The 23,033-nt window shown below is 38.1% G+C and overlaps 1 non-coding gene across 1 annotated transcript; it reads left to right on the plus strand.

The window, feature by feature from the left end:
* The first annotated feature begins 6,216 nt into the window (after nucleotides 1-6,216).
* On the plus strand, nucleotides 6,217-6,324 carry LOC130972774 (small nucleolar RNA R71). The gene has a single exon (XR_009083937.1). It is a non-coding gene; the product is annotated as a small nucleolar RNA R71 (small nucleolar RNA).
* Nucleotides 6,325-23,033: the final 16,709 nt, after the last annotated feature.

Genomic DNA, 23,033 nt, shown 5'->3' on the forward strand with positions numbered 1-23,033 from the left:
ATGCATGCAATTGACACTAAACTTAAGATGAGACACTAGACTTAAGCAGGAAACATCAAATATTTTTGGTTTTTATGATTTTGTAAATTTTTTTGTGTTTTTCGAAAATTAAGTGGAAAAAGGTATCAAAATTCTTAATGAGAATTCCAGGAATCATGCAATGTTAGTCTAAAGCTTTAGTCTAAAGGAATTAGACATGGCCGGCTAAGCTTCAGCAGGACATTGCATTCAAGAGCTAAATTGATGAGAATCAATCAGCCTTGGTGATGATAAGAACATCACCTTGAAACACTAGAATTCATTCTTAAGAACTCTGAAAAAAATAATACCTAATCTAAGCAACAAGATGAACCGTCAGTTGTCCATACACAAGAACAATCCCCGGCAACGGCGCCAAAAACTTGGTGCACGAAATTGTGAACACTACAACTTCGCACAACTAACCAGCAAGTGCACTGGGTCGTCCAAGTAATAAACCTTACGCGAGTAAGGGTCGATCCCACGGAGATTGTTGGTATGAAGCAAGCTATGGTCACCTTGTACATCTCAGTCAGGCAGACTCAAATGGTATAGATGATGAATAAACGTAAAGATAAAGATAGAGATACTTATATATCATTGGTGTAGAGCTTCAGACAAGCGTATGAAGATGCCTTCCCTTCCGTCTCTCTGCTTTCCTACTGCCTTCATCCAATCCTTTCTTACTCCTTTCCATGGCAAGCTCGTGTAGGTTTCACTGTTGTCAGCAGCTACCTCCCATCCGCGCAGTGAAAGCTAATGCACACACTCTGTCACAGTGCTGCCAATCACCGTTTGGTTCCCTCCCCTACCGGAATAGAATCACTCTTTTGCGTCTGTCACTAACGCCCAGTAGGTTACAGGTTTGAAGCACGTCACAGTCATTCAATCATTGAATCCTACTCAGAATACCACAGACAAGGTTTAGACCTTCCGGATTCTCTTGAATGCCGCCATCAGGTCCTGCCTATACCACGAAGATTCCGAAGAATCCAAGAGATATTCACTAAGCCTCGGATGCTTGTAGAACAAGAATGGTTGTCAGTCACCTTGTTCATAGTGAGAATGATGATGAGTGTCAATCATCACCTTCATCAAGTTGAAGAACAAGTGATATCTTGGTAAAAGAACAAGCGGAATTGAATAGAAGAACAATAGTAATTGCATTAATACTCGAGGTACAGCAGAGCTCCACACCTTAATCTATGGTGTGTAGAAACTCCACCGTTGAAAATACATAAGAACAAAAGTCTAGGCATGGCCGTGAGGCCAGCCCCAAATTGATCTAAGAACTAGATGTCCGAAGATGATAAATACAATAGTAAAAGGTCCTACTTATAGAAAACTAGTAGCCTAGGGTGTACAGAGATGAGTAAATGACATAAAAATCCACTTCCGGGCCCACTTGGTGTGTGCTTGGGCTGAGCAATGAAGCATTTTTCGTGTAGAGACTCTTCTTGGCGTTTAACTCCAGCTTTTATGCCAGTTTGGGCGTTTAACTCCCAATTAGGTGCCAGTTCCGGCGTTTAACGCTGGGAATTCTGAGGGTGACTTTGAACGCCGGTTTGGGCCATCAAATCTTGGGAAAAGTATGGACTATTATATATTGCTGGAAAGCCCAGGATGTCTACTTTCCAACGCCGTTGAGAGCGCGCCAATTGGGCTTCTGTAGCTCCAGAAAATCCACTTCGAGTGCAGGGAGGTCAGAATCCAACAGCATCTGCAGTCCTTTTCAGTCTCTGAATCAGATTTTTGCTCAGGTCCCTCAATTTCAGCCAGAAAATACCTGAAATCACAGAAAAACACACAAACTCATAGTAAAGTCCAGAAAAGTGAATTTTAATTAAAAACTAATAAAAATACACTAAGAACTCAACTAAAACTACCAAAAACATACTAAAAACAATGCCAAAAAGCGTACATATTATCCGCTCATCATGGCCCAAAGCACTCTGTCTTCCAGTATTACCACCGGATACATACATGCCACAGACACATAATTGGGTGAACCTTTTCATATTGTGACTCAGCTTTGCTAAAGTCCCCAATTAGAGGTGTCCAGGGTTCTTAAGCACACTCTTATTGCCTTGGATCACAACTTTATTTCTTTCTTTTTCTTTCTTTTTCGTTTTCTCCCTTTTTTTTTTGTATTCACTGCTTTTTCTTGCTTTAAGAATCATTTTTATGATTTTTCAGATCCTCAGTAACATGTCTCCTTTTTCATCATTCTTTCAAGAGCCAACATTCATGAACCACAAATTCAAAAGACATATGCACTGTTTAAGCATACATTCAGAAAACAAAAGTGTTGCCACCACACCAAAATAATTAAACTGCTATAAAATTCAAAATTCATGCAATTCTTTTCCTTTTCAATTAAGAACATTTGTTTAAGAAAGGTGATGGATTCATAGGACACTCATAACTTTAAGGCATAGACACTAATGATCATAAGACACAAACATAGATAAACATAAGCACTAAAATTCGAAAAACAAGAAAATAAAGAACAAGGAGATTAAAGAACGGGTCCACCTTAGTGATGGCGGCTTGTTCTTCCTCTTGAAGGTCTTATGGAGTGCTTGAGCTCCTCAATGTCTCTTCCTTGTCTTTGTTGCTCCTCTCTCATGAGTCTTTGATCTTCTCTAATTTCATGGAGGAGGATGGAATGTTCTTGGTGCTCCACCCTTAGTTGTCCCATGTTGGAACTCAATTCTCCTAGGGAGGTGTTTAGTTGCTCCCAATAGTCCTGTGGAGGAAAGTGCATCCCTTGAGGTATCTCAGGGATCTCATGATGAGAGGGGTCTGTTGTTTGCTCCATCCTTCTCTTGGTGATGGGCTTGTCCTCATCAATAAGGACGTCTCCCTCTATGTCAACTCCAACTGAATAACAGAGGTGACAAATGAGATGAGGAAAGGCTAACCTTGCTAAGGTAGAGGACTTATCCGCCACCTTATAGAGTTCTTGGGCTATAACCTCATGAACTTCCACTTCTTCTCCAATCATGATGCTATGGATCATGATGGCCCGGTCTAGAGTAACTTCGGACCGGTTGCTAGTGGGAATGATTGAGCGTTGGATAAACTCCAACCATCCTTTAGCCACGGGTTTGAGGTCATGCCTTCTCAATTGAACCGGCTTCCCTCTTGAATCTCTCTTCCATTGTGCGCCCTCTTCACATATGACTGTGAGGACTTGGTCCAACCTTTGATCAAAGTTGACCCTTCTAGTGTAAGGATGCTCATCTCCTTGCATCATAGGCAAGTTGAATGCCAACCTCACATTTTCCGGACTAAAATCCAAGTATTTCCCCCGAACCATAGTAAGCCAATTCTTTGGATCCGGGTTCACACTTTGATCATGGTTCTTGGTGATCCATGCATTGGCATAGAACTCTTGAACCATCAAGATTCCGACTTGTTGAATGGGGTTGGTAAGAACTTCCCAACCTTTTCTTCGGATCTCATGTCGGATCTCCGGATATTCACTCTTTTTGAGTGAAAAAGGGACCTTGGGGATCACCTTCTTCAAGGCCACAACTTCATAGAAGTGGTCTTGATGCACCCTTGAGATGAATCTCTCCATCTCTCATGACTCGGAGGTGGAAGCTTTTGCCTTCCCTTTCCTCTTTCTAGAGGTTTCTCCGGCCTTGGATGCCATAAATGGTTATGGAAAAACAAAAAGCAATGCTTTTACCACACCAAACTTAAAAGGTTTGCTCGTCCTCGAGCAAAAGAAGAAAGAAGAGAGTAGAAGAAGAAGAAATGAGGAAGAAGGGAGTGGCTTAGTGTTCGGCCAAAGAGGGGGAGAAGTGGTGTTTATGTTGTGTGAAAATGAAGGGGTGAAGAAGGGTATATATAGGAGAGGGGGGGGCTCATGGTTCGGTCATGTATGGGTGGGTTTGGGAGGGAAAGTGGTTTGAATTTGAAGGGTGAGGTAGGTGGGGTTTTATGAAGGATGGATGTGAGTGGTGAAGAGAAAGATGGAATTTGATAGGTGAAGGGTTTTTGGGGAAAAGGTATTGAGGTGATTGGTGAATGGGTGAGGAAGAAGAGAGAGAGTGGTGGGTTGGTGGGGATCCTGTGGGGTCCACAGATCCTGAGGTGTCAAGGAAAAGTCATCTCTGCACCAAATGGCATGCAAAAACACGTTTTGTGCCAAATCTGGCGTTAAACGCCGGGCTGGTGCCCATTTCTGGCATTTAACGCCAGGTTCTTGCCCTTTCTTGGCGTTTAACGCCAGTCTGGTGCCCCTTTCTGGCGTTAAACGCCCAACTGCTAGCCTCACTGGCGTTTAAACGCCAGCAAGTTCTCCTCCAGGGTGTGCTGTTTTTCTTCCTGTTTTTCATTCTATTTTTGCTTTTTCAATTAATTTTGTGACTTCTTATGATCATCAACCTACAAAATAAAATAAAACAACAAAAGAAAATAGATAAAATATAACATTGGGTTGCCTCCCAACAAGTGCTTCTTTAATGTCAGTAGCTTGACAGAGGGCTCTCATGGAGCTTCACAGATACTCAGAGCAATGTTGGAACCTCCCAACACCAAACTTAGAGTTTGAATGTGGGGGTTCAACACCAAACTTAGAGTTTGGTTGTGGCCTCCCAACACCAAACTTAGAGTTTGACTGTGGGGGCTCTGTTTGTCTCTGATTTGAGAGAAGCTCTTCATTCTTCCTCTCCATGGTGACAGAGGGATATCCCTGAGCTTTAAACACAAAGGATTCTTCATTCACTTGAATGATCAATTCGCCTCCATCAACATCAATCACAGCCTTTGCTGTGGCTAGGAAGGGTCTGCCAAGGATGATAGATTCATCCATGCACTTCCCAGTCTCTAGGACTATGAAATCAGCAGGGATGTAATGGTCTTCAATCTTCACCAAAACATCCTCTACAAGTCCATAAGCTTGTTTTCTTGAATTGTCTGCCATCTCTAATGAGATTCTTGCAGCTTGCACCTCAAAGATCCCTAGCTTCTCCATTACAGAGAGAGGCATGAGGTTTACACTTGACCCTAAGTCACACAGAGCCTTCTTGAAGGTCATGGTGCCTATGGTGCAAGGTATGGAAAACTTCCCAGGATCTTGTCTCTTTTGAGGTAATTTCTGCCTAGACAAGTCATCCAGTTCTTTGGTGAGCAAAGGGGGTTCCTCCTCCCAAGTCTCATTTCCAAATAACTTGTCATTTAGCTTCATGATTGCTCCAAGGTATTTAGCAACTTGCTCTTCAGTGACATACTCATCCTCTTCAGAGGAAGAATACTCATCAGAGCTCATGAATGGTAGAAGTAAGTCCAATGGAATCTCTATGGTCTCATTTTGAGCCTCAGATTCCCATGGTTCCTCATTAGGGAACTCATTGGAGGTCAGTGCACGTCCATTGAGGTGTTCCTCAGTGGCGTTCACTTCCTCTCCCTCCTCTCCAAATTCGGCCATGTTGATGGCCTTGCACTCTCCTTTTGGATTTTCTTCTGTATTGCTTGGGAGAGTACTAGGAGGGAGTTCAGTAATTTTCTTGCTCAGCTGTCCCACTTGTGCCTCCAAATTTCTAATGGAGGACCTTGTTTCAGTCATGAAACTTTGAGTGGTTTTGATTAGATCAGAGACCATGGTTGCTAAGTCAGAGGTGTTCTGCTTAGAACTCTCTGTCTGTTGCTGAGAAGATGATGGAAAAGGTTTGCCATTGCTAAACCTGTTTCTTCCACCATTATTGTTGAAACCTTGTTGAGGTCTCTCTTGATTCTTCCATGAGAAATTTGGGTGATTTCTCCATGAAGAATTGTAGGTGTTTCCATAGGGTTCTCCCAGGTAATTCACCTCTTCCATTGAAGGGTTCTCAGGATCATAAGCTTCTTCTTCAGATGAAGCATCCTTAGTACTGCTTGGTGCATTTTGCATTCCAGACAGACTTTGAGAAATCAAATTGACTTGTTGAGTCAATATTTTATTCTGAGCCAATATGGCATTCAGAGTATCAATCTCAAACACTCCTTTCTTCTGACTTGTCCCATTGTTCACAGGATTCCTTTCAGAAGTGTACATGAATTGGTTATTTGCAACCATTTTTCAATTAGCTCTTGAGCTTCTGTAGGCGTCTTCTTCAGATGAAGAGATCCTCCAGCAGAGCTATCCAAAGACATCTTGGATAGTTCAGAGAGACCATCATAGAAAATACCTATGATGCTCCATTCAGAAAGCATGTCAGAAGGACACTTTCTGATCAATTGTTTGTATCTTTCCCAAGCTTCATAGAGGGATTCTCCATCCTTCTGTCTGAAAGTTTGGACTTCCACTCTAAGCTTACTCAATTTTTGAGGTGGAAAGAACTTTGCCAAGAAGGCATTGATTAGCTTTTCCCATGAGTCCAGGCTTTCTTTAGGTTGTGAGTCCAACCATATCCTAGCTCTGTCTCTTACAGCAAAAGGAAATAGCATCAGTCTGTAGACCTCAGGGTCAACCCCATTAGTCTTGACAGTGTCACAGATTTGCAAGAATTCAGCTAAGAACTGATGAGGATCTTCCAATGGAAGTCCATGGAACTTGCAATTCTGTTGCATTAGAGAAACTAATTGAGGCTTAAGCTCAAAGTTGTTTGCTCCAACGGCAGGGATAGAGATGCTTTTCCCATAGAAGTCAGGAGTAGGTGCAGTAAAGTCACCCAGCACCTTCCTTGCATTGTTGGCATTGTTGTTGTTTTCGGCTGCCATGGGTTCTTCTTCTTTGAAGAATTCGGTCAGGTCCTCAACAGAGAGTTGTGCCTTAGCTTCTCTTAGCTTTCGCTTCAAGGTCCTTTCAGGTTCAGGGTCAGCTTCAACAAGAATGCCTTTGTCTTTGTTCCTGCTCATATGAAAGAGAAGAGAACAAGAAAATATGGAATCCTCTATGTCACAGTATAGAGATTCCTTGAGGTGTCAGAGGAACAGAAAAATAGAAAGAAGAGGTAGAAGAATTCGAACTTAGTTAGATAGAGTTCGAATTGTGCATTTAGAAGGAGTAGTACTCCATAAATAGAAGGATGTGGGAAGAGAGGAAGAAATTTTCGAAAATCAAGTGAAATATTTTGAAAACATTTTTGAAAAACTCTAATTGATTTTCGAAAATCAAGAGTGAGAAAGAGATCAAGAAATTTTTGAAAAAGATTTTTGAAATTAGAAATCAAAAAGATATGATTTGAAAACTATTTTGAAAAAGATGTGATTAAAAAGATATGATTGAAAAGTTATGGTTTTAAAAAGATATGATTGAAAAGATATGATTTTGAAAACAATTTAAAAAGATTTGATTTTAAAAATTAATGACTTGCCTAACAAGAAAAGATATGATTCAAACATTAAACCTTTCTCAACAGAAAAGGCAACATACTTAAAATGTTCAATCAAATCATTAATTGTTGGTAAGTATCTTTGAAAAAGGAAAGAAATTGATTTTGAAAACATTTGATTGAAAAGATATGATTTGAAAAAAGATTTGATTTTGAAAAACTTTGAAAACTTGAAAAAAATTGATTTTGAAAACAAAATTCTCCCTCTTGTGCCATCCTGGCGTTAAACGCCCAGAATGGTGCACATTCTGGCGTTTAACGCCCAAAATGCTACCTTTTTGGGCGTTAAACGCCCAACCAGGTACCCTGGCTGGCGTTTAAATGCCAGTCTGTCCTTCTTCACTAGGCGTTTTGAACGCCCAGCTTTTTCTGTGTAATTCCTCTGCTGCATGTTCTAAATCTTCAATTCCCTGTACTATTGACTTGAAAATAGAACCAAGATCAAATACACAAGGCATGCAAGACACCAAACTTAAAATTAGACACTAGACTCAAACAAGAAACATAAAATCTTTTTGGTTTTTATGATTTTTATAAATTTTTTTGTGCTTTTTCAAAAATTATATGGAAATAGAAAATAAAGGTTTCAGAATTCTCAATTTGGATTCCAGGAATCATTGCAATGCTAGACTAAGGCTCCGGTCCAGGAATTAGACATGGCTTCACAGCCAGCCAAGCTTTCAAAGAAAGCTTCGGTCCAAAACACTAGACATGGCCAATGGCCAGCCAAGCCTTAGCAGATCATTGCTCCAATAGCAAGATTGATAGAAATCAACAAGCTCTTGTGATGATAAGTTGAAACCTCGGTCCAAAAAGATTAGACATGGCTTCTCAGCCAGCCAGACTTCAACAGATCATCATGAAACACTAGAATTTATTCTTAAGAACTCTGAAGAAAAATACCTAATCTAAGCAACAAGATGAACCGTCAGTTGTCCATACTCAAAACAATCCCCGGCAACGGCGCCAAAACCCCAACATATTCTCTATTACTGCACTACAAGTAATTATTTCATGCTCTTTTATTTCTCTAATAATTCAAACTGATAATTTTAATTGAAATCCTGACTAAGAATAATAAAATAAACATAGCTTGCTTCAAACCAATAATCTCCGTGGGATCGACCCTTACTCACGTAAGGTATTACTTGGACGACCCAATGCACTTGCTAGTTAGTGGTACGAGATCATAAGAAATCATGATTTTGATATTGAGATTAGAATTTCGTGCACCACATCTCTATTGAGATTCTTGCAGCTTGTTGGTGCGCGAAATTGTGATCACTACACAACTTTGCACAACTAACCAGCAAGTGCACTGGGTCGTCCAAGTAATAAACCTTACGCGAGTAAGGGTCGATCCCACGGAGATTGTTGGTATGAAGCAAGCTATGGTCACCTTGTAAATCTCAGTCAGGCAGACTCAAATGGGTATACATGATGAATAAAGCATAAAGATAAAGATAGAGATACTTATGTATATCATTGGTGAGAGCTTCAGATAAGCGTATGAAGATGTCTTCCCTTCCGTTTCTCTGCTTTCCTACTGTCTTCATCCAATCCTTCTTACTCCTTTCCATGGCAAGCTTATGCAAGGGTTTCACCGTTGTCAGTGGCTACCTCCCATCCTCTCAGTGAAAATGTTCCTATGCTCTGTCACAGCATATGGCTAATCAGCTGTCGGTTCTCGGTCAGGCCGGAATAGAATCCAGCGATTCTTTTGCGTCTGTCACTAACGCCCCGCCTGCTAGGAGTTTGAAGCACGTCACAGTCATTCAATCATTGAATCCTACTCAGAATACCACAGACAAGGTTAGACCTTCCGGATTCTGTTGAATGCCGCCATCAGTTCTCGCCTATACCACGAAGACTCTGATCTCACGGAATGGCTGGCTCCTTTGTCAGGCGAGCACTCGGTTGTCAGGCGATCAACCATGCATCGTGTATCAGGAATCCAAGAGATAAACACTAGAGCCTCATATGCTTGTAGAACAAGAGTGGTTGTCAGTCACTTTGTTCATAGGTGAGAATGATGATGAGTGTCACGGATCATCACATTCATCAAGTTGAAGAACAAGTGATATCTTGGACAAAGAAGAAGCGGAATTGAATAGAAGAACAATAGTAATTTCATTAATACTCGAGGTACAGCAGAGCTCCACACCTTAATCTATGGTGTGTAGAAACTCCACCGTTGAAAATACATAAGAACAAGGTCTAGGCATGGCCGTATGGCCAGCCTCCCAGAGAGGGTTCAATCATAAAAACATGATCAAAAGATCCTAAGATTGAAAGATGAAAATACAATAGTAAAAGGTCCTACTTATAGGGGACTAGTAGCTTAAGAATTACAAAGATGAGTAAAAGACATAAAAATCCACTTCCGGGCCCACTTGGTGTGTGCTTGGGCTGAGCAATGAAGCATTTTTCGTGTAGAGACTCTTCTTGGAGTTAAACGCCAGCTTTTATGCCAGTTTGGGCGTTTAACTCCCATTTAGGTGCCAGTTCCGGCGTTTAACGCTGGGATTTCTGTAGGTGACTTTGAACGCCGATTTGGGCCATCAAATCTTGGGCAAAGTATAGACTATCATATATTGCTGGAAAGCCCAGGATGTCTACTTTCCAACGCCGTTGAGAGCGCGCCAACTGGGCTTCTGTAGCTCCAGAAAATCCACTTCGAGTGCAGGGAGGTCAGAATCCAACAGCATCTGCAGTCCTTTTCAGTCTCTGAATCAGATTTTTGCTCAGGTCCCTCAATTTCAGCCAGAAAATACCTGAAATCACAGAAAAACACACAAACTCATAGTAAAGTCCAGAAAAGTGAATTTTAACTAAAAACTAATAAAAATATACTAAAAACTCAACTCAAACTACTAAAAACATACTAAAAACAATGCCAAAAAGCGTACAAATTATCCGCTCATCACTTGTACCTCAAAGATCCCTAGCTTCTCCATTACAGAGAGAGGCATGAGGTTTATGCTTGACCCTAGGTCACACAGAGCCTTCTCAAAGGTCATGGTGCCTATGGCACAAGGTATTGAGAACTTCCCAGGGTCCTGTCTCTTTTGAGGTAATCTCTGCCTAGTCAAGTCATCCAGTTCTTTGGTGAGCAAAGGGGGTTCATCCTCCCAAGTCTCATTACCAAATAACTTGTCATTTAGCTTCATGATTGCTCCAAGGTACTTAGCAACTTGCTCTTCAGTGACATCTTCGTCCTCTTCAGAGGAAGAATACTCATCAGAGCTCATGAATGGCAGAAGTAATTCCAATGGAATTTCTATGGTCTCAGTATGAGCCTCAGATTCCCATGGTTCCTCATTAGGGAACTCATTAGAGGCCAGTGGATGTCCATTGAGGTCTTCCTCAGTGGCGATCACTGCCTCTTCCTCCTCTCCAAGTTCGGCCATGTGGGTCATGTTAATAGCCTTGCATTCTCCTTTTGGATTCTCTTCTGTATTGCTTGAAAGACTACTAGGAGGGAGTTCAGTAACTTTCTTATTCAGCTGTCCTACTTGTGCCTCCAAGTTTCTAATGGAGGACCTTGTTTCAGTCATGAAACTTTGAGTAGTTTTGATTAGATCAGAAACCATGGTTGCTAAGTCAGAGTGACTCTGCTTAGAATTCTTTGTCTGCTGCTGAGAAGATGATGGAAAAGGCTTGCCATTGCTAAACCTGTTTCTTCCACCATTATTATTGTTGAAACCTTGTTGAGGTCTCTGTTGATCCTTCCATGAGAAATTTGGATGATTTCTCCATGAAGGATTATAGGTGTTTCCATAGGGTTCTCCCATGTAATTCACCTCTTCCATTGAAGGGTTCTCAGGATCATAAGCTTCTTCTTCAGATGAAGCGTCCTTAGTACTGCCTGGTGCAGCTTGCATTCCAGACAAACTTTGAGAAATCATATTGACTTGCTGAGTCAATATTTTGTTCTGAGCCAATATGGCATTCAGAGTATCAATTTCAAGGACTCTTTTCTTCTGATTTATCTCATTGTTCACAGGATTCCTTTCAGAAGTGTACATGAATTGGTTATTTGCAACCATTTCAATGAGTTCTTGAGCTTCTGCAGGCGTCTTCTTCAGATGAAGAGATCCTCCAGCAGAGCTGTCCAATGACATCTTGGACAATTCAGACATACCATCATAGAAGATACCTATGATGTTCCATTCAGAAAGCATGTCAGAGGGACACTTTCTGATCAATTGTTTGTATCTTTCCCAAGCTTCATAGAGGGATTCACCTTCCTTCTATCTGAAGGTTTGGACTTCCACTCTAAGCTTACTCAATTTTTGAGGTGGAAAGAACTTTGCCAAGAAGGCATTGACTAGCTTTTCCCAAGAGTTCAGGCTTTCTTTAGGTTGTGAGTCCAACCATATCCTAGCTCTGTCTTTTACAGCAAAAGGGAATAGCATAAGTCTGTAGACCTCAGGGTCAACCCCATTAGTCTTGACAATGTCACAAATTTGCAAAAACTCAGCTAAAAACTGATGAGGATCTTCCAATGGAAGTCCATGGAACTTGCAATTCTGTTGCATTAGAGAAACTAATTGAGGCTTAAGCTCAAAGTTGTTTGCTCCAATGGCAGGGATAGAGATGCTTCTTCCATAGAAATCGGGAGTAGGTGCAGTAAAGTCACCCAGCACCTTCCTTGCATTGTTGACATTATTGTTGTTTTCGGCTGCCATGGGTTCTTCTTCTTTGAAGATTTCTGTTAGGTCCTCTACAGATAGTTGTGCTTTAGCTTCTCTTAGCTTTCGCTTCAAGGTCCTTTCAGGTTCAGGGTCAGCCTCAACAAGAATGCTTTTGTCTTTACTCCTGCTCATATGAAAGAGAAGAGAACAAGAAAATATGCAATCCTCTATGTCACAGTATAGAGATTCCTTGAGGTGTCAGAGGAAAAGAAAAATAGAAGGAAGAGATAGAAGAATTCGAACTTATCAAGAAAGATGGAGTTCGAATTGTGCATTGAGGAGGAGTGTTAGTCCATAAATAGAAGGATGTAAGAAGAGGGGAAGAAATTTTTGAAAATAAATTAAAAAGATTTTAAAAACATTTTGAAAAATTGAAAAGTGATTTTCGAAAATCAAAGTTGGAAAAGAAATAAAGTGATTTTTGAAAAAGATTTTTGAAAGTAGAAATCAAAAAAGATATGATTGAAAACTATTTTGAAAAAGATGTGATTAAAAAGATATGATTGAAAAGATATAGTTTTAAAAAGATATGATTGAGAAGATATGATTTGAAAAATAATTTAAAAAGATTTGATTTTGAAAAATTGATGACCTGCCTAACAAGAAAGATATGATTCAGACATTAAACCTTTCTCAACAGAAAAGGCAGCATACTTGAAATGTTGAATCAAATCATCAATTGTTAGTAAGTATTTAAAAAAATGGAAAGAAATTGATTTTGAACATGATTTGATTAAAAAGATATGATTTGAAAAAGATTTGATTTTGAAAAATTATGAAAACTTGAAAAAAATTTGAATTAAAAACAGAATCTTCCCTCTTGTGCCATCTTGGCGTTAAACGCCTAGAATGGAATCCATTCTGGCGTTTAACCCCCAAAACTCACCCCTTTTGGGCGTTAAACGCCCAGCCAGGCACTCTGGCTGGCGTTTAAACGCCAGTTTTCCTTTCTCACTGGGCATTTTGAATGCCCAGCTTTTTCTGTGTAATTCCTCTGCTGTATGTTCTGAATCTTCAATTCTCTGTATTATTGACTTGAAAAGACACAAATTAAAATTTTTTGGATTTTTAATAATGAGGAATAATCAAAATGAAACTAAGATCAAATAAACAATGCATGCAAGACACCAAACTTAGAAGTTTGTATACTATTGACACTAACAAAATGAGAATGCATATGAGAAACAACAAAACACTCAAGACAAGAGAATTTAAAGATAAGAACAAGGAAATCATCAAGAACATCTTGAAGATCAATGAAGACACATGAATGAATTCAAAAAATGCAAGAAGAATAGAAACATGCAATTGACACCAAACTTTAAAATGAGACACTAGACTCAACAAGAAACAAAAAATATTTTTAGTTTTTATGATTTTGTAATTTTTTTTGGATTTTTTTTTTGAAAAATATGTGGAGAAGAAAATAAAGATATCAAAATTCTTAATGAGAATTCCAGGAATCATGCAATGTTAGTCTAAAGCTTTAGTCTAAAGAAATTAAACATGGCTAGCCAAGCTTCAGCAGGACATTGCATTCAAGAGCTAAATTGATGAGAATCAATCAGCTTTGATGATGATAAGAACATCACCTTGAAACACTAGAATTCATTCTTAAGAACTCTAAAGAAAAATACCTAAGCTAAGCAACAAGATGAATCGTTAGTTTTCCAAACTCAAACAATCCCCGGTAACGGCGCCAAAAACTTGGTGCACGAAATTGTGATCATCAATGGCGCCATCAACATGGTACGCTCAATTGCAATCTCAACTCTTTATCACAACATCGCACAACTAACCAGCAAGTGCACTGGGTCGTCCAAGTAATAAACCTTACGCGAGTAAGGGTCGATCCCACGGAGATTGTTGGTATGAATCAAGCTATGGTCATCTTGTAAATCTCAGTCAGGCAGATTCAAATGGTTATGGGTGATTTATGAATAAAGCATAAAATAAAGATAGAGATACTTATGTAATTCATTGGTGAGAATTTCAGATAAGCGTATGGAGATGCTTTGTCCCTTCCGTCTCTCTGCTTTCCTACTGTCTTCATCCAATCCTTCTTACTCCTTTCCATGGCAAGCTGTATGTAGGGTTTCACCGTTGTCAATGGCTACCTCCCATCCTCTCAGTGAAAATGTTCAATCACGAGTTTGAAGCTCGTCATAGTCATTCAATCCTTGAATCCTACTCAGAATACCACAGACAAGGTTTAGACCTTCTGGATTCTCTTGAATGCCGCCATCAATTCTAGCTTATACCACGAAGATTCCGATTAAGGGATCCAAGAGATATCCACTCAATCTAAGGTAGAACGGAGGTGGTTGTCAGGCACACGTTCATAGGTGAGAATGATGATGAGTGTCACGGATCATCACATTCATCAAGTTGAGGAACAAGTGATATCTTAGAACAAGAACAAGCCGAATTGAATAGAAGAACAATAGTAATTGCATTAATACTCGAGGTACAGCAGAGCTCCATACCTTAATCTATGGTGTGTAGAAACTCCACCGTTGAAAATACATAAGAACAAGGTCTAGGCATGGCCGTGAGGCCAGCCCCCAAAATGTGATCAAAAGATTCAAAGATCTAAAGATGAAAATACAATAGCAAAAGGTCCTATTTGTAGAGAACTAATAGCTTAGGGTTTACAAAGATGAGTAAATGACATAAAAATCCACTTCCGGGCCCACTTGGTGTGTGCCTGGGCTGAGCATTGAAGCTTCTATATGTAGAGACTTTTCTTGGAGTTAAACGCCAGCTTTTGTACCAGTTTGGGCGTTTAACTCCCATTCTTGTGCCAGTTCCGGCGTTTAACGCCGGGCAGTTTTGAGCTGATTTGGAACGCCGGTTTGGGCCATCAAATCTTGAGCAAAGTATGAACTATTATACATTGCTGGAAAGCCCAGGATGTCTACTTTCGAACGCAATTGAGAGCGCGCCAATTGGGCTTCTGTGGCTTCAGAAAATCCACTTCGAGTGCAGGGTGGTCAGAATCCAATAGCATCTGCAGTCCTTTTCAGCCTCTGAATCAGATTTTTGCTCAGGTCCCTCAATTTCAGCCAGAAAATACCTGAAATCACAGAAAAACACAGAAACTAATATTAAAGTCCAGAAAATTGAATTTTAACTAAAAACTAATAAAAATATAATAAAAACTAACTAAAACATACTAAAAACATACTAAAAACAATGCCAAAAAGCGTATAAATTATCCGCTCATCACAACACCAAACTTAAATTGTTGCTTGTCCCCAAGCAACTGAAAATCAAATAAGATAAAAAGAAGAGAATATGCAATGAATTCCAAAAACATCTATGAAGATCAGTATTAATTAGATGAGCGGGGCTTTTAGCTTTTTGCCTCTGAACAGTTTTGGCATCTCACTCTATCCTTTGAAATTCAGAATGATTGGCTTCTATAGGAACTCAGAATCCAGATAGTGTTATTGATTCTCCTAGTTAAGTATGATGATTCTTGAACACAGCTACTTTATGAGTCTTGACCGTGGCCCAAAGCACTCTGTCTTCCAGTATTACCACTGGATACAAACATGCCACAGACACATAACTGGGTGAACCTTTTCAGATTGTGACTCAGCTTTGCTAGAGTCCCCAATTAGAGGTGTCCAGGGTTCTTAAGCACACTCTTTTTGTCTTGGATCACGACTTTATTATATTTTTTTTTCTTTTTCCCCCTTCTTTTTCGTTTTTTTCTCTTTTTTTTCACTGCTTTTTCTTGCTTCAAGAATCATTTTTATGATTTTTCAGATCCTCAGTAACATGTCTCCTTTTTCATCATTCTTTCAAGAGCCAACATTCATGAACAATAAATTCAAAAGACATATGCACTGTTCAAGCATACATTCAAAAGTCAAAGTATTGCCACCACATCAAAATAATTAATCTGTTATAACATTCAAAAAGATTTGAAAATAAAATAAAAGATTTGATTTTAAAAAGTTTTGAAAATTGAAAAAGAAAAAGTTAATAAAAGATTTGAAAGGTTAAATTTGAAAAGAAAACGCCAAACAAGATAAGATGAGATTTAAAATTTTAAAGAGAAAAGATTTGGTTTTAAAAAAGTTTTGAAATTAGAGAGAGAAATTCAATGAAAGATTTTGAAAATTGAATTTTTAGAAAAAGTCAAAAGAGAGAGAAAAGATAAGATAAGATTCTAGAGTGTTAAAGATTTTAAAAATTAAAATTCAAAAGAAAGAGAAACTAACGAATTACTAAACTTTTGAAAATTGAATTTAAAAGAAAGATATGATTGCAAAATTTTAAAAATCAAAGAAAGAAAAGATAAGATAAAGATTTAAAGAAAAGATAAGCAAGAAAGACAAGGCTACCAACTAAGACACCAAACTTAAAATTTTGAATTTAAATAAAAGAAATTTTCGATCAAGTGGGAAGGAAAAACACTAAAAGACACCAAATTAAAAAATTTTGAAATTAAAGACACCAAATTTTAGAAAATTAAAAAGTGACAAACACTAAAAGGCACTAAACTCAAAGATTTTAAAATCAAACAAGAAAAATATCAAGAACACTTTGACTCCAAGAAAGAAAAGTAAGCACAGTCTTCAAAAATTAAGAAAGGAAAACACCAAAAGGACACCAAACTTAAAATTTTGACACAAGAATCACACAAAAGAAAAAGATGATTAAAAATAGAATTTTTTTGAATTTTTGAAAATTAATAGGAAAAGAAAGCTAGTAAAAGTACCTGATCTAAGGAGCAAGCTAACCGTTAGTTTGTCAATCACAAACAGTCCCCGGCAACGGCACCAAAAACTTGGTGTGTGAATTTGTGACTCACACAACTGAACCGGCAAGTGCACCGGGTCGTCCAAGTAATACCTCAGGTGAGTGAGGGTCGAATCCCACGAGGATTGCCGGATTGAGTAAGTTGTGGTTATCCTACAAATCTTAGTCAGGCGAATAGAAGGATAGTTGTTGTTTGTGTAGGTGCATAAACAAGAAATAACAATCGAACGTAGAGACAATAATTAGCAATAGTTAAGGCTTTGGAGGTGCTTCTTCTGAATTAACACGTCGTACTCTCTACTCCAACGATGAATGATTCCTTCAATGGCAAGGTTATAAGTGATTAAGCCATTGGTCGTAGTCATTAATCTCCTCAGGTCTAAACAAAACATCCAAATGGACTAGATCAATCTAGGAGAGGGTGAAGCGCGCGCAAGTCAATCCCTTTGGTGATCCTACTCAAAACACCACAGACAAGGTCGAATCCTTTAGATTAGAGACTAATGCTCTTATGGTTCTAGCCCTTAGAGCCATAGGAACCTCAATTTCCTCTGACTAACGAGGTTTTATGTCACATACCCCGGTTAATCCAGATAATTTAGTTGGAACCCGTGATGCATCCTCAAGCTGTAATTCAATACTATCCGGGTTAGGACTCATAAAAACTCATGTAGAATCGAGATTCATAAGGATGAAGAACGAAAATGCATCATAGAATAGAATCATACAGTCAATGGAATAGAAAAGTAATTGTATTAAATCATAGGAATCAGTAGAGCTCCTAACCTTAAACTAGGAGGTTTAGTTGCTCATATTGTACAAAAGGTTCACACCTTCTAAAAGCTAAAAATTGAAGATCGGGATTAAAAGTCTTAAACAAGGGTGATATTTCTTCTATATATACTAATCTAATAATTAAAAATTACAAAAATGAAGTAAACTAAGTAAAATGATGCGAAAATCCACTTTTGGGCTCACTTAGTGAGTGTTTGAGCTGAGCTTGTCTTCTAATTTGAACGAGTGGGCATTGAATGCCCACTAGAGAGTGTTCACACTGCTTTCTTGCTTTCTTTGGGGTGTTGAATGTTGGAATTGGGCATTCAACGTAGGCTTGAGTCCCTTTGGGGCATTGAACACCAGGAAGGGGGTAGTTTGGGCGTTCAATGCCCAATTTGAGCAATTCAATATGAAGAAAAGTATATATCGTTTTATATTTCTAAAAAGCTCTAGATGTTAGCTTTTTAACGCCATTGAGAACGCATCATTTGGACCTTTGTAGCTCCTGAAATGCTCGTTTGAATGCACGGAGGTCAGATTCTGACAGCATCTACTATGCTTTCCTTGCCTCTGAATCAGACTTTTGCCAAAACTTGCCAAGTTCACCCAAAATTCACCTAAAATCATAAAAGCGCAAAGTAGCATCCAAAAAGTGAATTTTGCATAAAAACCTACTAAAACATAATAAACTTCAACAAAACATACTGAAAATACTAAGAAAATGATATCAAAAAGTGTATAAAATATATGCTCATCAATAACCAAGTAGAGTAAATATAAGAAAAAAAATACTTACACCAACAATTTTCATAAGCTGAGTTCCTATTGCAAAAGATGTCGCTTGAGAAACCATACTTGAAATTTGGGAAGCACTTTCTAAAATTGTAGAGGAATTATGGTCATAAACCTCAAAGAGCTTGTATAACTTACTCTTCACATGCTCCAACTTGTCGTTTGAACTAATAGGAACAATCTCATTATAACAATGAGCCAAAGTGTTGAGTTTAAACCTAGGATCAAGAACTACCCCAAATGTAAGAACAACACTATATTCATACCAATGATTCTTGAATTTGATTATCATTTGTTCTCCCATGTTCCTTATAAGCACTTCATCATTCTTTAGACTATTCATGAAAATAAGCTGAATTTGACAAACTTGTAAAAAATACAAGTTAGATGTTGGGTAAGAAGTTCCAGACATCAACTTGGTAATTTTGTAAAATGGTAACAAGAAATCACATATCTTTTCAGTTGTTTTCCACACATCTGATGAAGGACAAATATCCCTAAATCCAGCTTCTTTTACTTTATACATTTCAAAAGCTTTCTTATATGGAATAGCACTTACAAGCATTGCAAAAAATGAATTCCGAAATGGAAATAGCAACAACTTATAGATGTCTGGGTGTACACCATTTGTTTTAACTGTGTCACATATCCTTAAGAAGATGGCTAGATGTTGGTTTGGATCTTCCAAGGGACCTCCTCCATAAGAGTAGTTGTTTTGCACCAAAGTGATGAGTTGAGACTTCAATTCAAAGTTGTTAGCATGCACATTTGGAGTGAGTATGCTACTCCCACAATGTCTTGCATTAGGGGAGGTGTAGGAGGCTAGAACTCTCCTTTGGGGTTGGCCATTGTTAGCCACTCCATCTGGTGGATTATGGACATTCCCCTCCATCTCTTGATTCTCTTCTTCTGAGTTTGCTTCTCCAACAACTCCTTTCCCTCTTACTTCTCTTCTCAATCTTCTGAGAGTTCTCTTGTCTTGGTCACAAAAGGTGGAGACCTCTTTCCTTGCTTCTGACATACACACAAACCAACAACACAAGCAAAATACTCTATTGTTAGAGTGATGTTAAAGTTAGTGAAATAAAATCTCAAACAGTTAGTGTGCTTAGCAAAAATAAAAGAAAAAGTGCTTAATCTAGATTATCACCCTACTTAATCATTGTCAATCTTTATCAATCCCCAGCAACGGCGCCAAAAACTTGATGTGTGAAAATTAGATTTCTACACAAACTCACCGGCAAGTGTACCGGGTTGCCTTAAGTAGTAATAACTCACAAGAGTGAGGTCGATCCTACGGGAATTAATGGATCAAGCAACTTTAGTGAGATGATTAGTTTAGTCAAGCTAACATTGGTGAATTGGATGAAATTGAAGCAATAGAATGTAAATTGCAGGAAATTTAAATTGCAGAAGCTTAGATGACAAGAAATGTAGATTGCAGTAAATGTAAAGGGGATTGGGTGTAAGAAATTTAAAGAAAGCAATAAATCAGAACTTATAACACTTGTAGAAGAATTAAATTGCATGAAAAGTAAATTCAGATCACAGGAAACTTAAATGTAAAGTTGAAGAAAGTAAAATTACAGAGAAGGAAATCGTAGCAGGAAAGGAAATTGTAGCAGAGAAGTGTAAGCAATGGAAATTTCATAAAGCTTATTTGAATTCTAAAATGTAGAGAGTGCAGAAAATTAAAAGTGTATCAAAGAGAGTCTTCTATTCTACTCCTACTCCTACTCCTATTGCTCTCTAGCAGAGTCAACCTCTTTAATGAAATGAAACTGATGTCTTTATATAGGCTTTACAAAAAATGAAAATGAAATTGAAATTGAAAATAAATTACAATTTAAATGAAATTCATAATCTAATTGTTTCTTGTGCCTTTGAATCATGTCAATGGACTTTGCTTGCTTTGGGGCTTCAATGAAATGGGTTGATTTGGATTTGGCCTTGAATAAATGGGTTAGGGGTGTAGCTCCAGTGGAGCGTTCAGTTCACTTAGTGAACTTGGCGTTCACTCATTGTGGCGTGCCAATTTGGTGCGCGCTTGGCCTCTAGCATTCAATAAGTGAACTTCACGTTCACTTGAGTGAACGTGGCTTCTTGGTTGAATGGCGCTCACTAGCACTACATTCGTGGCCCTCCTGGCGTTCATCTTATGAACGTCACGTTCACTTGAGTGAGCGCTAGCCTTGGTTTGTTGATGCGCCTTGCTTCCAAAGCCCAAGATGCATGAAAACGTTCACAAAGTGAACGGGGCGTTCATTTGCCAATGAACGCTACTCCTTGCTTTACTTTGCTTTTATTAACGCCTTGGCTTTAATAATGTATGTATGCTTTCATTAACTTCTTTAGTAATGCTATAGCATTCATTCATTGCATTCATTTGATGATGCCAATGCGTTAATAATGCATAGTTCATGTTGGCATTAATAATTGAATGCTTCATGGTCATCGGTCACGCTTTTAAAAGCGTGGCCTAAGGTTCCAAAATGTGCTCAAACTTCAAAGTGTGTCCCAAAATTCTTCTTTTCTCTTTTTGAGCTTATTTTGTTCTTTTTACTTCTTTTTCCACTTATTTCCTACAAGATTTTTAAAATCAAAAGATCAAAGGAATATACCATTTAAGCACAAAAGCATTCAATATTTAAGCACTAATCATCAATTTCTTGTATGAAAAAGCATAGAAAAACATGACATGATGACATGTCATCAATAATGCAGTTGTATACTCAAGTCCCTCAATATCTGAAAAACATTCTTTAAATTTAACCATCCGACTTTCAGATTTTCTCAGATACTTAATACAATCTCTAATCTTATGCACTGCATCACCATCTATTGTCATTCCATCTTGGATAATAAGATTTAAAATATGAGCAGAGCAACGAACATGAAAGAATTCACCACCACACAATAATGAATCATGCACATCCAAAGTACTTTTCAAGTGATCAACACAAGTATCATTAGAAGAATAATTATCCAACGTAACGAAAAAATATTTTTATCAATTTTCCACTCATTCTAAAGTGTAAAGATTTTATAAGACAACTCAAATCCCGTATGAGGAGGAGGCATATGACAAAATTGAGAATTTTACTTTGTAATTTCCAGTTCTCATCAACAAAATATGCAGTCAAACATATAAACCCCTCATTGATACTGGATGTCCAAAGATCATATGTTAAGAAAATTCTATTTTGAATGGAAATTAAAATTTTTTTAAGTTTTGCAACTTCTCTCTTGTGAACTTTCACTATGTCAGACTTAACTGTATTCTTAGTAGGAAGTTTCAAAGTTGGACTTATATATTTCACCCAATTTCTAAATCTCCTATCATAAACCATATTGAACGGCTTATCCCCAGCAACTAATAAGAAACAAACATATCCCTAACGACTCCTGAATCAATCTTAAGTGAACCTATTTTATTTTGCAATTTCGCTATAGTCTGACCAATATCTTCATACTTAATTTGAGTACAACTATCATGATGTCATTTTAGAGTAGAAGTGCCATATCACTTACCTCCATCTTTAAACACCTTAGCTTCTTGCATCCTTTACAGTTAGAACGTTTTACTTCATCCTTATCTGGACCGACTTTTTTTGAAAAAATTCCAAACATCAGATGTTGCTGGTCTGGTTCTTTTCTATCTAGGTTCATCAACCTCGACCTAAGCAGCCTCAAAACCAGCTCTAGCAGTAACAAGATTACTCACAGTTTTAGAATTCATATTTTTTGAAATAAAAGCAAATGTTAATTGTTAAACTGTATCAACCATTTTGATTTAGTCAAAACTAAAAACTATTATCAAACAAAACAAAGCAAAACACAACAAACAATATATGAATCTGCATCAAATTTTAGATTTGTCATTTGTCAAAACAGTAAAATTTAATCAAAGCAAATGTTAAAACCAGGAATCAACCATTCTGATTTAGTTAAAACTCAAAACCATTATCAAACAAAACAAAACACAACAAACAATATGTGAATCTGCATCAGATTTTAGATTTGTCATTTATCAAAATAGAAAAATTTAATCAAAGTAAATGTTAAAACAAGTATCAATCATTCTAATTTAGTCAAAACTCAGAACAATGATCAAACAAAACAAAACACAGCAAATAATATATGAATCTGTATCAGATTTTAGATTTATCAGAATTCAAAACAGTAAAATTTAATCAAAACAAATGTTAAAACAAGTATCAACAATTTTGATTTAGTCAAAACTCAAAACCATTATCAAATAAAATAAAACACAACAAACAAACCTAAATGTCTGATCTAAAACCTAAGCCATAAAATTAACATACCAGAAATCCAAAATAACAGTAGCGACGAGCTGACGACCAGGACAGAAGAGGCGAGGAGCAACGGCGACTGCCAGATGACAGACCTAGAGAGTGAGAGGACAGACCAGAAGTGCCAATGGCTAGGATGCAGGAGCCCAGGATCGACGATCAGCGGCGACGATGCCTAGATAGATCAGTGGTGGTGGCTAGGACCTAAGAGGACCGAGGAACGACGGTGGGAGCATCCTTGAAGAAGAGCGCCGCAACTGCTGTGTACAACTTTGCCGTCTGTGCGAGATTGCAAGGTGTGAGTGTTAGCGTGATTGGACTGCATGAGCGTGAGACAA

Source organism: Arachis stenosperma, chromosome 3, assembly GCF_014773155.1.
Source record: "Arachis stenosperma cultivar V10309 chromosome 3, arast.V10309.gnm1.PFL2, whole genome shotgun sequence".
Taxonomy (NCBI): Eukaryota; Viridiplantae; Streptophyta; class Magnoliopsida; order Fabales; family Fabaceae; genus Arachis; species Arachis stenosperma.